The sequence below is a fragment of the Nannospalax galili genome, unplaced genomic scaffold (assembly GCF_000622305.1).
Source record: "Nannospalax galili isolate Female #2095 unplaced genomic scaffold, S.galili_v1.0 scaffold655, whole genome shotgun sequence".
Taxonomy (NCBI): Eukaryota; Metazoa; Chordata; class Mammalia; order Rodentia; family Spalacidae; genus Nannospalax; species Nannospalax galili.
Window position 1 is genome coordinate 2,443,039 of NW_008337285.1, and position 14,078 is coordinate 2,457,116.

The window sequence follows — 14,078 nt, forward strand, 5'->3', positions numbered from 1 at the left end:
ATACTATTCTCCCTCTCATCCTTGTCTTTTTACGCTTCTATCAATCATTTACAATTAGATTTTTGCCTTATGTTGTCGTAGCATTAGTCAAACACCGTTTTAAACTGGGAATTTAAAACAGCATCTTAGAATGTTGAGATGACTTCAGAGGGGTTCTTGCTGTCAAACCTGATGACCTGAGTTTCATCTTAGGAACACATACGGAGAGAATCAATTCTTGCAAGTTGTTCTCTGACCTCCACATGCATGCACACATACACACACACAAAATTAATCAATTTTTTTAATCCAAGTGTTTTTCCAGTCACTCTCACTGAATCATTGTTTGACATTCAAAAACTATTGTGAAACTTTCCAATCCTTAAACCTTAATTCTCTGTATCTCACTCCTGATCTTAAAGATACTGAGAAACCAGAAACCATCAAAAGGACTTTCTCTTATCTTCTTAATACCAAATCCCTAGTCTAAAACCGATGTATGTGCTCACTCTCTTCTCATACAATAGAGGGGCATCTTTGCTCCTATGTGTGAAAAATTTAAACAATAAGTAAACCTACCCTGTCATTACTCCCCCAGTCCTAAATGTTTATCAGAGAGAGAGAGATTCAGTAACTGCCAGACATCCTATTTTGGGTTCCTCACCTTTAGATTTAGAGCTATTAGAAAATAATTGTGCACATACTTTTATTTTCTGATTAATTTACAAAGCATCAAGACATTAAGTATTTTACTTTCACCCAGCAGAGTACAGTACACCTTCAGTATCTTTTCCCAAAAATTATGTCAATTCTGCTCATTGTCACAAGAATCTAGTCTGAAAAGATCCTAGTAACCTAGACATCATGTAGAACTACATTACATTGATAACAATGAAGGCTGGACCTAAAAAACAGAATTGTAAGTAACTTAAAGGCTTTGATCTGGCACACACATACTAGATAAAGATCAACAGATGTATGAAGTGTGAAGGTACAGGGGAGGGGTGGCCAGGTATATAGCTCAATGGTGGCACATATCATCACATACAGAGGGCCTAGGTTCAATCCCAATACTTGGGAGGAAAAAAATTCATAAACTTTCCTCCTTGGTATGTTCCTGGAGTCCAGTAGTCAGTCAAAAACAAGTTGGGTTAAAAGCCCTGCTGCTATGTCATCCACTTCTCATCAACAACTAAGCAACAACTAAGTTAACAGGTATGGTGGTTTGAATGAGAATGTCCCCCACAGGCTCCAAGTATTTGGACATTTTGCCCCCAGTTGGTGACACTGTTTGGGGGTAGGGGAGAGTCTTAGAAAGTGTGGCCATGCTGGTGGAAGCACGACATTGAGGGCAAGCTTAGAGAGTTCTTAAGTCTTGCTGTATCTCGAGTCACTCTTTTGCTTCCAGTGTCTGCTTGAAGATGTGATAACTTAGCTTCCGCTCCTCCTCCAGCCACCTCTGCCGCCATGCTTCCCAGCCATGATGGACTTCTGCCCCTTTGGAACCGTAATTTCAAATAAATTCTTCCTTTTATAAGTTGCCTTGGTCATGGTGTTTCTATCACAGCAAAAGCAAAGTGACTAACACAACAGGGAAAGAAAATATTAAGATTGGAAGGAGAAACTGGGTGTAGTGGCCCACACCTTTAATCCCAGCACTTGGGAGGCAGAGGCAGGCAGCTCTCTGTGAGTTCAAGACCAGCCTGGTCTACATAGTGAGTTCCAGGGTAGCTGGGGTTACAGGGAGACCCTGTTTCAAAAAGACCAAAAAATTTAAAAAAAGATTAAAGGAGAAAAATCAGTTTACATAGAATGCTGGAGCTGACCAAAAATAGACTGCTACAGCATTATGATGTCAAGAAAAAGCTACTCCTGAAAAAGAACAGTGATAGAAAGCCTCTCAGTGTGAAGTCGAGGCTGCCTCACAGGCCAAACACTTCATCTGGAAACAGGTAGCCTAAGGAAGAAATTTTCATTGAATAATGAGCACACAGTTTGTCATGATTTGGAAATAATAAAGAATGGAGAAAGCCAGGCGTGGTGGCCCACACCTTTCATCCCAGTGCTTGGGAGGCAGAGGCAGAGGCACAGGCAGGCAGATCTCTGTGAGTTCAAGGCCAGCCTGGTCTACATAGTGAGTTCCAGGACAGCTGGGACTACAGGGAAAACCCGTCTCAAAAAGACAAAAAAAAAAAAAAAAAAAAAAAAAAAAGGAGAAATGAGAACAAGAAAGTCAGAGAACAGGTATGAAAATAGATCTTTTGAAATAGATACAGAGAGCTGGAGAGATGGCTCAGCGGTTAAGAACACTGGCTGTTCTTGCAGAAGACCCACGTTCGAATCCCAGCACCCACATGGCAGCTAACAACTGTCCGTAACTCCAGTTCCAGGAGATCCAACAGCCTCTTCTGTCCTCCATGGGCACTGCATGACATGGGTGCACTTACCTACATGCAGGCAATACACACATACACATAAAATAAAAATAAAATATTTTTTAAAAAAAAGAAATAACAGAGCATGAAAACATTGTTTCTGAGGTAAATGCTCTCTATATCCTACTCACTGAAGAAAAGGCTCCCAAAAAGAGTAATAAGACTCTATTCAGTTAGCTTTTTTCCATTTGCTCTCTGGAGTTACTCATACAATGTGATAGTGCTATGGAAGTCAGGCATGGGAACAACATGGACTTTCTCTCACCAAGGCTGAACCTGAGTAGAACAACTACTGGTACCTAAACTGAAACAGACCGATACTGTGGCCTCATTACGGCATCAATCCACAAGAATCGGATAACTGTTTAAAAATGGGCAACAATCTGTCTTCAATGAAAAACACACTCTTCTGAAGCTGAATTATCTTTCCTGATAGCAATGATTCTACCAGCACTGCCATTCATAAGCTTCCTATGGCTTCCTATGCAACACTGTTCTAAGGAATTCATTTCCAGAGCAGAAGACTTTGTAGCAATTGGGCTCATGTATGAATGTCATTACCTGTATGAATGTCATTACCTACTATTAATTAGCTTAAAAGAACAGTGACTTTCTGAACACTCACTTATGATGCAAGTTGTAAGATATGATCTTAAAGCTCAAGGCTCCACCTTAAGTAATACGATATATGATTTGTATCAGTGACCAAAATGCCATGATATTTATCATACAATCAGAAAATGTATTTTGGGAATTAATTCATTAGTGGTAATGGGTTTTTTAAAAATTACTAAGTTCTTTATTATTGTGTGAGTGATGTGTGTTGAGGGGCATCCATACTGATCAGTGAACAACTTTCTGAGGTCAGTGCTCTCCTTCCACATTAATATGGATTCAGTGAATTAAACTCAAGTTGTCAGGCTTGCATGGCAAGTGCCTTTATCTGGTGAGCCATCTTGCTAGCCCTAGCAGTGGCTCTTTTGACTATGCTTAATAACATCAATTTTTTTGATTTCTGCAATTTGGATTATGGCCATTCAGAGATTCTAGATCTCATCTCAAGCGTGTTTTCATAATACTTCCATTGAATTAGAAATTCAGAATGTCATTTGGAGCTGAATCACCCAGCAAAGGAAAGGAACTACTTAGAGTGACTAATATGATTATCAAAAGAAAAAACCTTGAATTGTTACTACACAGTGAAGCATATTTGTAGCCAGAGTATTTTGCGGGGTATGTCCAATTGAAAGGGTTAATGAAAAAATTACAACTAATCAAAGGCAGATGAATTAAGAATTCCAATTTTTCAAAAATGAAGGTTTGTAATATCATACCAGGTAAAGAATATTGACTACTGGAGGTGTTGGCTAAAGATAAGGAACACAGAATAGTGAAAGAAGAATTGATAATATCAACTATGTCTTTATGACCATTATAGAAACAAGGACTTCAGTAGCACATACACACTTTGTTTCAGTCTGAATATTAATCCTATCAACATGAACCTAGCAGAAGCATATTACACCATCATTGGTAGTCACTCTATATTAACACCATTCATGGATGCCGGTTTTTTGTATTTGTTCTTCATTTTTTAAAATTTGTGTGAATATGTGTCTTAGTTTCTTTTCTGTTGTTGTGATTTTAAAAAAAAATACCCTGACAGGAGCAAATTAGGAATGATAAGAGTTTATCTGAGCTCACAATTTCAGGTTACAGTCTACCATAGCTGGCAAATCAAGGAAAATGAGAGTAGTTATATCATAACCATAATCAGGAACACAGAGCAATGAATTAATGCACACGTTTTTGCTCAGCTCTTCTCTACTCTTGTGCAGTTCAGAATTCCCTTCCTAGGGAATGGTGGTGCCCATTTTTAGACTGGGTCTTCTCACACCAATTAAATTAATCGAAATACAGCCTCATAGACATTCTCAGAAGTTAACCGTAATCCAAACAATCCCTCTCAGGTATGCCCAGACACTTGCCTTCTAGATATTGAGTAAATATTAACCATGACAGTGTGCATGATGGGGGTGGAGGAAGAATACATTCATGCCATGGTGCACATATGGAGGTCAACAGACAACTCTGTGGAGCTGGCTCTCTGCTTCCACCTTTATGTAGATTCCTAAGGTCAAACTTAAGTAGCTAGACTTGCATGGCATATGCGTTACCTGCTGGGCCAACTTTAAGCTAACTTAAGCCAGACCTCTTATATTCTTTTTTTTTTTTTTTAATTTGCTTTGTGTTTTACAATATATATTTTTATTGAAGTTTTGGGCATTTCACAATACATTATTTTTTTTTTCAGTCATTTTGAGACAGGGTCTCCCTGTAGCCCCAACTGGCCTGGAACTCACTATGCAGACCAGGCTAGCCTCAAATTCACAGAGATCCACCTCGCTCTGCTTCCCAAGTGCTGGGATTACATGCATTCTGTCATATCTGTTAAAACCTACTGAGTGAAGTTTATGTCCCTAGAGGTCCCTCAGTGTGAGTTTATTCACTGGAACCTGGCCAATCTACCTAGCATCATTCCCTGGAAGAAGACCAACTCTCCCTCACCCAGGAGTGATCAGTTGTCAATAGTCCCTCAGCTAAGGCTGGGGCTTCATGCCCATTTCCCTAATTCTATGCTGCGTTTTTGTCTAGTTTGAGTTTGCATGGGTCTTGTGCATGCTGTTACCATAGCTGTAAGTTCACAATGAAACAAGTTTTCCAGGTGGCTGGGAACTTTCTCATATGCTTTTTTTTTTAATATTTTATCTTTATTATGTGCATGAGTATATTGCTTGCGTGTAGGCATACCTGTGTTGTGCAATGCCTTCAGAGGTCAGAGGAAGGTATCAGATTCCACTGGAACTGGATTTACAGTCAGCTGTTAGCCACCATGTTGGGTGCTGGGAATTGAATCTGGGTCCTCTGCAATGGCAGCCAATACTCTTAACTGCTGAGCCAGCTCTCAGGCCTATTATATTTGGGTTTTACCCAGCATTTTTTATGCGAATCTCTTCTATTCTGTCAAAAGACCAAAATCAGCTAAAGACTCTTCCTCTGAACTTCAAAATTTGGTTAACTTCAGCCTTTACAACCTCTTTTCTTTATTTCTCCAGCACTTTCTTTAGTGTCCTTTGGAAGTCTGCAAGAGCTATCCCATTAGGCCTCCCTTAGTTCCATTTCTTGGCCTGGAATGAGAGCCTTAAATCTCCCTCTCACACAGCCCCTAAACAGTCCATTCTTCTAAGGGGATGCTGAAGTTGTGGGTTAAAAGGAGAAACTTTGGATACTGTTCATCAACCAGCAAGAGTCACCATGGTCTCTTGTTCACATGCTTCCTGCTTTCATTGTAGCTGCATTGTCTTAGTATGTACTTTTTGCTCTGTCTCCTCTACATCTTTGTAACTGATTTCCTACATTAAACTCCTTCAATTCCACACAATTGAAATCCTAGCCTGTTTTTTTTTTTTTTTTGGTTAATGTTCCTTTACTAACACTCAGAGATAGTATAATATTTTTAATCTCAGAAGAATATTTGGTATATTTATCAGCCACATGATTTTTTATCATTTGGAAATCTTTTGAGTATTTTAACATAAAAATCACTGTACTGTAATGAACTTACAAGTAAAAACATCACACGGCCAGGTAAAGGACAACTTGCCCAGTCCCAAACTCTATGAACCTCAGTTACATGGCCATTCTGAAGCCATGAAGCTTCACTTTCACCCTCAATTAATTTTTATGCACTTATCCGCCTCAAAAAAGAGGAAAAAACTATGACAGAGTTATATCCTCTTTTGCAACCCATGTGTCCTTTTGTCTATATTCCCTCCTTTCTCCTCACCTCATATTACCCTTTCTTGGTCTCTTTCCTAAGAGCTGTTTACACATATACATGTGCATACGTTATAGACTAGGATCTACATACAAGGGAGAAAAGTCCATCTATTTTCCTACAAATCTCAAGATTCCATCTTTCTTTTTTCTTTTTAATATTTTATGTGTAAGAGTGTAATGCCTGCATCTCAATGGGTGCACCCGTGTTGTGCAATGCCTTTGGAGGGCACCAGACACCCTGGAACTGGAGTTACAGACAGTTGTTGGCTGCCATGTGGGTGCTGGGAATCGAATCTGGGTCCTTTTGCAAGAGCAGCCAATGTTCTTAACCACTGAGCCATCTCTCCAGACCTGTCATTTTTCTTTATGACTAATATTCTATTTTCAGTACGTACCATGTATTCATTTTCAATTTATCCACTGATGAATATCTAGGTTGGTTCTGCTTCTTTGCTATTGTAAATAGAGCAGCTATAAACATAGATGTACAAATATCTCTATGGTAGATTGTAGAGTTCCCTGAGTATAATACACCCAGGCATGGAATAGTTGGCTCATATGGTAGTTCAATTTTTAATTTTTTTCAGGAACCTCCAAATTGATTTCCTTAATGGTTGCATTAATTTGCATTCAGCAGTGAATAAGTATTCTTTCCCTACACCCATTCCAGCATCTGTTATAAGATTTCTTGATGACAGCCATTCTGACTGGAGTGAGGTGGTATCTCAAAGTAGTTGTAACTTGTATTTCCCTGATAACTAGGGATGTTGAACACTTTTAAAACAGTTATTAGCTGGATATGGTGGCCCACACCTTTAATCTTAGCACTCAGGGGGTATAGGCAGGTAGATCTCTGTGAGATTGAGGCCATCCTGGAACACATAGCAAATTTCAGGCCAGCTGGGGCTAAAGGGAGACCCTGTCTCAAAAACAAACAAAAAAAGTTATTGGTCATTTGTGTTTCATCTTTTGTAAATTGCCTATTCATTTCATTAACCCATTGTTGATGGAAGTTTTATTTCTTTGATATTTAATTTCTGTAGTTCTTTACAAATTCTGGATATTAACGACCTGTCTAAAGTATACCTAGTAAACTTTCCTGTCATTCTGTGGGCTTTTTGCTCTGCAGCTAGTTTCTTTTGCTGTGAAGAAATGTTTTAATTTCATGACACAAAAATAAAATGAAACGAATTTTTTTACTTTTAAAATTACCAACCTCTCATTTGACTTACTCCCTTTTCGTTTCTAGACAAGAATTAAATAATAATAACAATAACAACAACAACACTGGCAAACAGTGGAAGGGTGGGGAGTCTAACATTTAGAAGGAGACAAAGAGAGGCAACAGTAGATGATGAAGGAAGCAGCAGGCAAAGGCACACAAGTCATGAGAGGATAGGAAGCTAGTATTTTCTAGTTGCAACTCTTGTCATAGTTTTGTTTTTTTTCTTTCCATGGTGAATATGTGAATTCAACTTTCTGTATACTGAAGGAGCAAGAACTATATTGGCCTTCCAAAAGAATCAAGCATGTACTATTCCTTTGAGGTAATAATTGTGTAAGTTTGGCTTTCTTTTTAATTCCACTGGCCATTAGTGCAATAGGAATAGGCATGACTAGTCCCTGACTACATTTGTTAGGTTGACCCATTTTAAAAATGTGATTTCTTTTTTTCAAAAAGTGGTTGGAGAATGATTTGGTAACTTATTGTGATTTCTTAGTATGTAAACTATATTGCTATATATAAAATAATGCAGAGTGGAAAATAAAGGACCATCATTTCTGATCTGAAAAAAAGATACTGGTAAATGAGTTCTATGAAGAAATTCATTTTAGATCTAAATTTCAACCAACATAATGCATAGCTTTCCTCCACAAAGCACACAGACCTTCAGGAGGCAATGAACAAAAAGCACAGTTAAAAGGAACTTGAATTTGTTTATCATTCAACTTTTTTTTTTTTAAAGTCAATTCTATGGCAAAGTTTTTGGGTATACCTCTCAACAAACCCACAATTTTTTAGAGATAAAGTTTTAAATCAATTCAGAATTTTTTAAACATTTATTATCTTTTATGTGTATGAGTGTTTGCCTACATGTATGTATGTGCACCACATGCATGTCTGGTACACACAAAAGCCAGGGCACCAAATCCCCGGGAGCTGGATAGTTGTGAGCCACCATGTGGGTTCTGGAAGGAGCCCTTTAGCAGCCAGTGCTCTTAATTGCTGAGCCATCATCTCTCCAAGCCCTTCAATTCAGATTTGTTAAATGGACATTTTACTAAACCAGAAAACCAGGGCATATTCTCAAAGTATAGCATTCGAGATTTGAAAAACAAATCTTGTCTTTCCTAGATGTTCCTAGTATGTTAAAAAAAATAGATAAATGAATATACTATATGCTTCTCCAGGTCATAAAAGTATTGTGAATTGACAAATATCACCCACTTAGTAAACGACTAAAGTTACACTATTAATTTGTAAAGTTCAGTTTTTAAGTGCTTTCAGCTCTCCACTAGTAAAATAATTAATTAATACTTCTTTCTAAAAAATTAACTGTTCCTGAAAATAGTTTATGAGGTCCTGCACAAACAATATTCTCAATCAATAAACTATTGGGGACAGTGAATATACATGCATATCCTTGATGTTTGTTTACAACTGAAAATCTGGTTTGCATTTACAACTGGCTAAGTCACATACCTTATAAACATATTGTGCTAACTACATGGTAGCTAATGAAATAGCCCTAGAAGAGGTAGAAGATGTGCTGAGTCAGAAGATGCTCTTACACAAGCAGCATCACGCTGTATCATCTGTGTCATTACTTCATGCTTTCTTATCCTTAACTACAAAATTAAGGAGAATGGGGGCTGGAGAGATGCCTAGCAGTTAAGAGCACTGGTTGCTCTTGCAGAGGACCCAGCTTTGATTCCCAGGACACCCTGGTGGCCAACAACTGCCGGTAACTCCAGTTCAAGAGATCCAATGTCCTCTTCCAACCCATTTCCATGGGCACTGCACAACACAAGTGGACTTATATACATGCAGGCAATACAGTCATACACATAAAATAAATAAAATAAATAAAGGAGAATGGTGTCTATCTTTATTCGGGTTCAAATAAAATAATGACTATAAAAAATTTGTGAGGCAAAGACATTACACACGTGTGCTGAATTTCAACTTTCTTGCCAAAGGAGAATATCTAAAGTTGTAATATGTTGTGCTTACTGATCTTCCATAAATAAGAAAAGTAAAGAAGGGCATGACTTAAAAAAAAACAAAACTATTTTCCTTTTTAATTTTACTTTTTAAAATTATTTATTTAATAACCATATAATTAGAAGAGGCATTTCATTACAACAGAATTGACATATTCAATAACAATTTCCAGAACTACAATGCTTCTCTTTCAAAATTGGCTGTAAATTTTTAGGTTTACAGTTGAATTAATATAGTTATACAATATTGTACTCCATATAAAACCTGTAAGACATAAAATTAAATGAGGTTTTAAACTTTGAAAAAGATCTCCATTTCATTATTAAAATACACAGTTTCATACAGAAAAAAAAGATTCATTGTTTTTGCTAGAGATGTTGGTATATGCCTCTCTAATCTGTATGTATCTGATTATTACTAGTTATAATTGGTTGCACTTGGATCCTTGGCACCTGTGTATGTCTATAAAATCATCAGGTAGATTTCAATGGTAATGTTTTTCACATCTACTAATTATTAAGGAGCAAATTTTTATGCCTTGAAGATTTATTTTTAGTCTTAAGGTCGTTTGAGGATCTGTTCCTCAGTGGTCACCTGGGCTTGGGAGGAGCCCCTGGCTCCTTTCTTTTACCAAATCTGCTATGTGAAGGTAAGTCAAAGGTCCTGCTACACCATGGTTGGCTTCGCTTGGAAGCATGAAGGAAATGATTCCTCTGTGTTGACCCTCCTCTTTATAGATTGGAAACTGGTTCAAGTCCATCTGGTGGGGTCTCCTCAGCCTCCTCGATCAAGAGGGCAGGTGACCTACCAACATTATAAGACATTTTGGCAGATGCTCATAGTCCCCTGGAACTAGTCAATCTAGGAGAACAAGTAGCAAAAAGTGTCCTTGATGTCCCCCTGACCAAATTAGTATAGACCTCAAAGTATGTCTATTAAACACCCAAGAAGGTTAGTAGTTCCACCAGTCTGGTATTTTTTATTACTGTGTGTCATGTAGATAAATCTTGGGCAAAGATCAGTTGTTCTCGGATAAACATTACCTAAACATATATTTCTTGATCTGCTATGTATAATTTGTCAGTAGGTTGTAGGAGTAATATGAGTCCCCCTGGTTTTCAAAACTACCTAGGCATTGTTTATCTCTCATATTGTCTAACCCCTCCATCATGGTTTTCCCACTTAAGGTGCCCCCATTTCCCTCCTTTCTCCCTTACAAATACCCTTCTCCTATGGGCCTACCTCTCTTGAGCTCCTTCTTTCCCTTTATCCCCTATGGTCCTTGTACACCCTTCCCTCCCCACTCCCTTAAACTAATGCAATTTTTATCCATATCTCCCTTATTAAGGCCTGTTTCCTACTTTTCTTCTCTTTCAGGTTATTTCTTTTCCTTTACCTCGCTGTTTCCTTTCCATTATCCTGCTGGTTCCTGTAGTTATATCTGGATACATATTCGCTCATCAGGGTTTGGTTCTAGGATCCACATAAGAGGGAGAACATATGTCGATTTTTTTTCTGAGTCTGTTATTTCACTTAGTATAACAGTTTCTAGTTCGATCCATTTACCTGCAAATTTCACGATTTCATCTTTCTTTACTGCTGAGTAAAACTCCATCGAATAAATGAACCACATTTTCATTATCCACTCATCAATTGAGGGATACCTAGGTTGCTTCCATCTCCTAGCTATTGTGAAAAGACTAGCAACAAACATGGATGTGCAAGTGTCTCTGCAATAGGATGAGTTCTTTGGGTATATGCCAAGGAGTGGTATAACTGGGTCAAATGCTAGGTTCATTTGTAGATTTTTAAGAGTTCTCCACACTGCTTTCCATAGGGGTAGAACCAGTTTGCAGCTCCACCAGCAGTGGATGAGTGTTCCCCTTTCCCCACATCCTCTCCAACATTTGGTATCATTTGTTTTCTCCATCTTACCCAGTCTGATTGGGTAAGGTGGAATCTTAAAAGTGGTTTTAATTTGCATTTCCCTAATTATTAGTGATGTTAAACATCTTTTAAGATGTTTCATAGCCAGCTTTACTTTTTCTTTTGAGAACGCTGTTCAGCTCCTTAGCCCATCTTTTAATTCGGTTGCTTCTTTGTCTTGCTTCTCTGTTTTTGACCTCGTTATAAATTCTAGTTATTAAACCTCTGTCAGATGTGTCGCTGGTGAAGATTTTCTCCCATTCTGTGGATTTTTTGTGTTTCCTTGGTTGTCTCCTTCGATGTACAGAAGCTTTTTAGTTTAATGAGGTCCCATTTGTTAATTCTTGCCCTTGTTTCCTGAGCAATTGATGTCCGGTTTAGAAAATCCTTTCCTACGCCTGTATCTTGTAGGTTTTTCCCAATGTTTTCTTCTAATAGTTTCACAGTTTCAGGCTTTACATTGAGGTCTTTGAGCGATTTAGAACTGACTTTTGTGCACGGTGAAAGATAGGGGTTTAGTTTCATGCTTCTACAAGTAGAGATCCAGTTTTGCCAGCACCATTTGCTGAACATGCTGTCTTTCCTCCAGTGAATGTTCTTGGCCCCTTTGTCAAATACCAGGTGGCTGAAATTGCATTTGCTCATATTTGGGTCTTCAAGTTTGTTCCATTGGTCTATGGGTCTATTTTTGTGCCAGTACCATGTTGTTTTTATGATTATAGCTCTAATACAGCTTGAAATCTGGTATAGTAATCCTTCTGGCATTGCTCTTAGTGCTCAGGGTTGTTTTGGCTATCTGAGGTCTTTTGTGCTTCCATATGAATCTTAGGATGGTTTTTTCCAATTCTGTAAAAAAGTCACGGGGATTTTGATTGGCATTGCGTTGAATCTATACATGACTTTTGGTAGGATGGCCATTTTCACAATATTAATTCTTCCATTCCATGGGCATGGGAGGTCCTTCCATCTTCTGATGTCTTCCTCAATTTCTTTCTTTAAAGATTTAAAATTTTCATTGTAGAGCTCTTTAATGCTTTGGTCAGGTTTACTCCAAGTTTTTTTTTTTTTTTCCAGCTATTGTGAATGGGAGTGTTTCCATGTGCTCTTTCTCTGATTGCATGTTGGTATATAGAAAGGTTATAGACTTTTGTAGGTTAATTCATGTCCACAAAACCAACCCTTCAGAGTGTTCTGGGAGCAATACAAAGAGCTGAAGAAAGGAATGACTATACCCAAGGGATTGTGAAAAGAAATCCAATGAAGGTATAACTTTGGAAAAGTATACCTATGTCAAGAATGTAAACAGAAATAAAAAAGACAGGATTCAATACCCATCTTTCATTAATAACTTTAAATATTAACGGACTGAATTCCCCAGTCAAAAGACACAGACTATATGAATTGATTAAGAAACAAAACCCATCTTTTTGTTGTCTGCAAGAAACTCATCTCACTTTCAAGGACAGACACTATCTCAAAGTGAAAGGATGGAAAAAATATACCAAGCAAATGGCACTAAGAAAAAAGCAGGCATAGCAATCCTAATATCTGACAAAATAGACTTTAAACTGAAACTAACCAGAAAAGACAAAGAGGGCTATTTCATTCTGATCAAAGGAGCAATGAATCAAGAAGATATTACAATCATTAACATATATTCACCAAACTCTGGTGCACCCAATGTCATCAAAACAATACTACAGGACTTTAAGACCTAGATTAACCCCAGATTAATAGTAGATGACTTCAGTACCCCACTGTCTCCATTAGATAGGTCAACAGGCCAGAGAGTTAACAGAGAGACATCTGAATTAAAACAATACCATATATCAAATGGACTTAACAGACATCTACCGAGTATTCCACCCAAGCACCAAAGGACATACTTTCTACTCAGCACCTCAGGGAACCGTCTCCAAAATCGATCATATACTGGGGCACAAAACAAACCTCAACAAACACAAAAAGATTGAAATAATTCCATGCATTCTATCAGACCACAATGCAATAAAGCTTACAATCAACACCAGAAGAAGCCCTAATCACCACATGAACATATGGAGACTAAACAACACACTCCTGAATGATGAATGGGTCAAAAGAGAAATTAAGAAAGAAAGAAAAGTATATCTGGGATTAAATGAAAAGGACAATACAACATGACAAAACCTCTGGGACACGCTGAATGTGGTCGTTTGAGGGAAGTTTATAGCTCTAAGTGCCTACATCAAAAAATCAGAAAGAACACAAATAAATGACTTAGCATTGCAACTCAACACACTTGAAAAGCAACAGCAAACAAAACCCAAACCCTGCAGACAAGAAGAAATAACAAAAATCAGGGCAGAAATTGATGAAATTGAAACAAAGAAAACAATACAAAGAATCCAACAACTCCAAGAGCTGGTTCTTTGAAAAGATAAACAAGATTGACAGACCACTAGCCCAGTTAACCAAAGGAAGAAAGAGCGCCTCCAAATCAACAAAACCAGAGATGAAAGGGGAAACATCACAACAGACACCAAAAAAGATTCAGAACATTATAAGGGAATACTTTAAAAACTATTATACTACTAAATTTAAAAACCTAAAAGAAATGGACAGATATCTAAAGGCATGGGAACCACCAAAACTAAACCAAGAAGAGATTAACATCTTAAACAGACCCATAA

General features: G+C 37.7%; 1 protein-coding gene across 1 annotated transcript in view; it reads right to left on the bottom strand.

Moving 5' to 3' along the window:
* Nucleotides 1–14,078, bottom strand: part of Faf1 (Fas associated factor 1) — a gene marked incomplete in the record, with an annotated part of 402,697 nt that overhangs the window by 320,409 nt on the left and 68,210 nt on the right.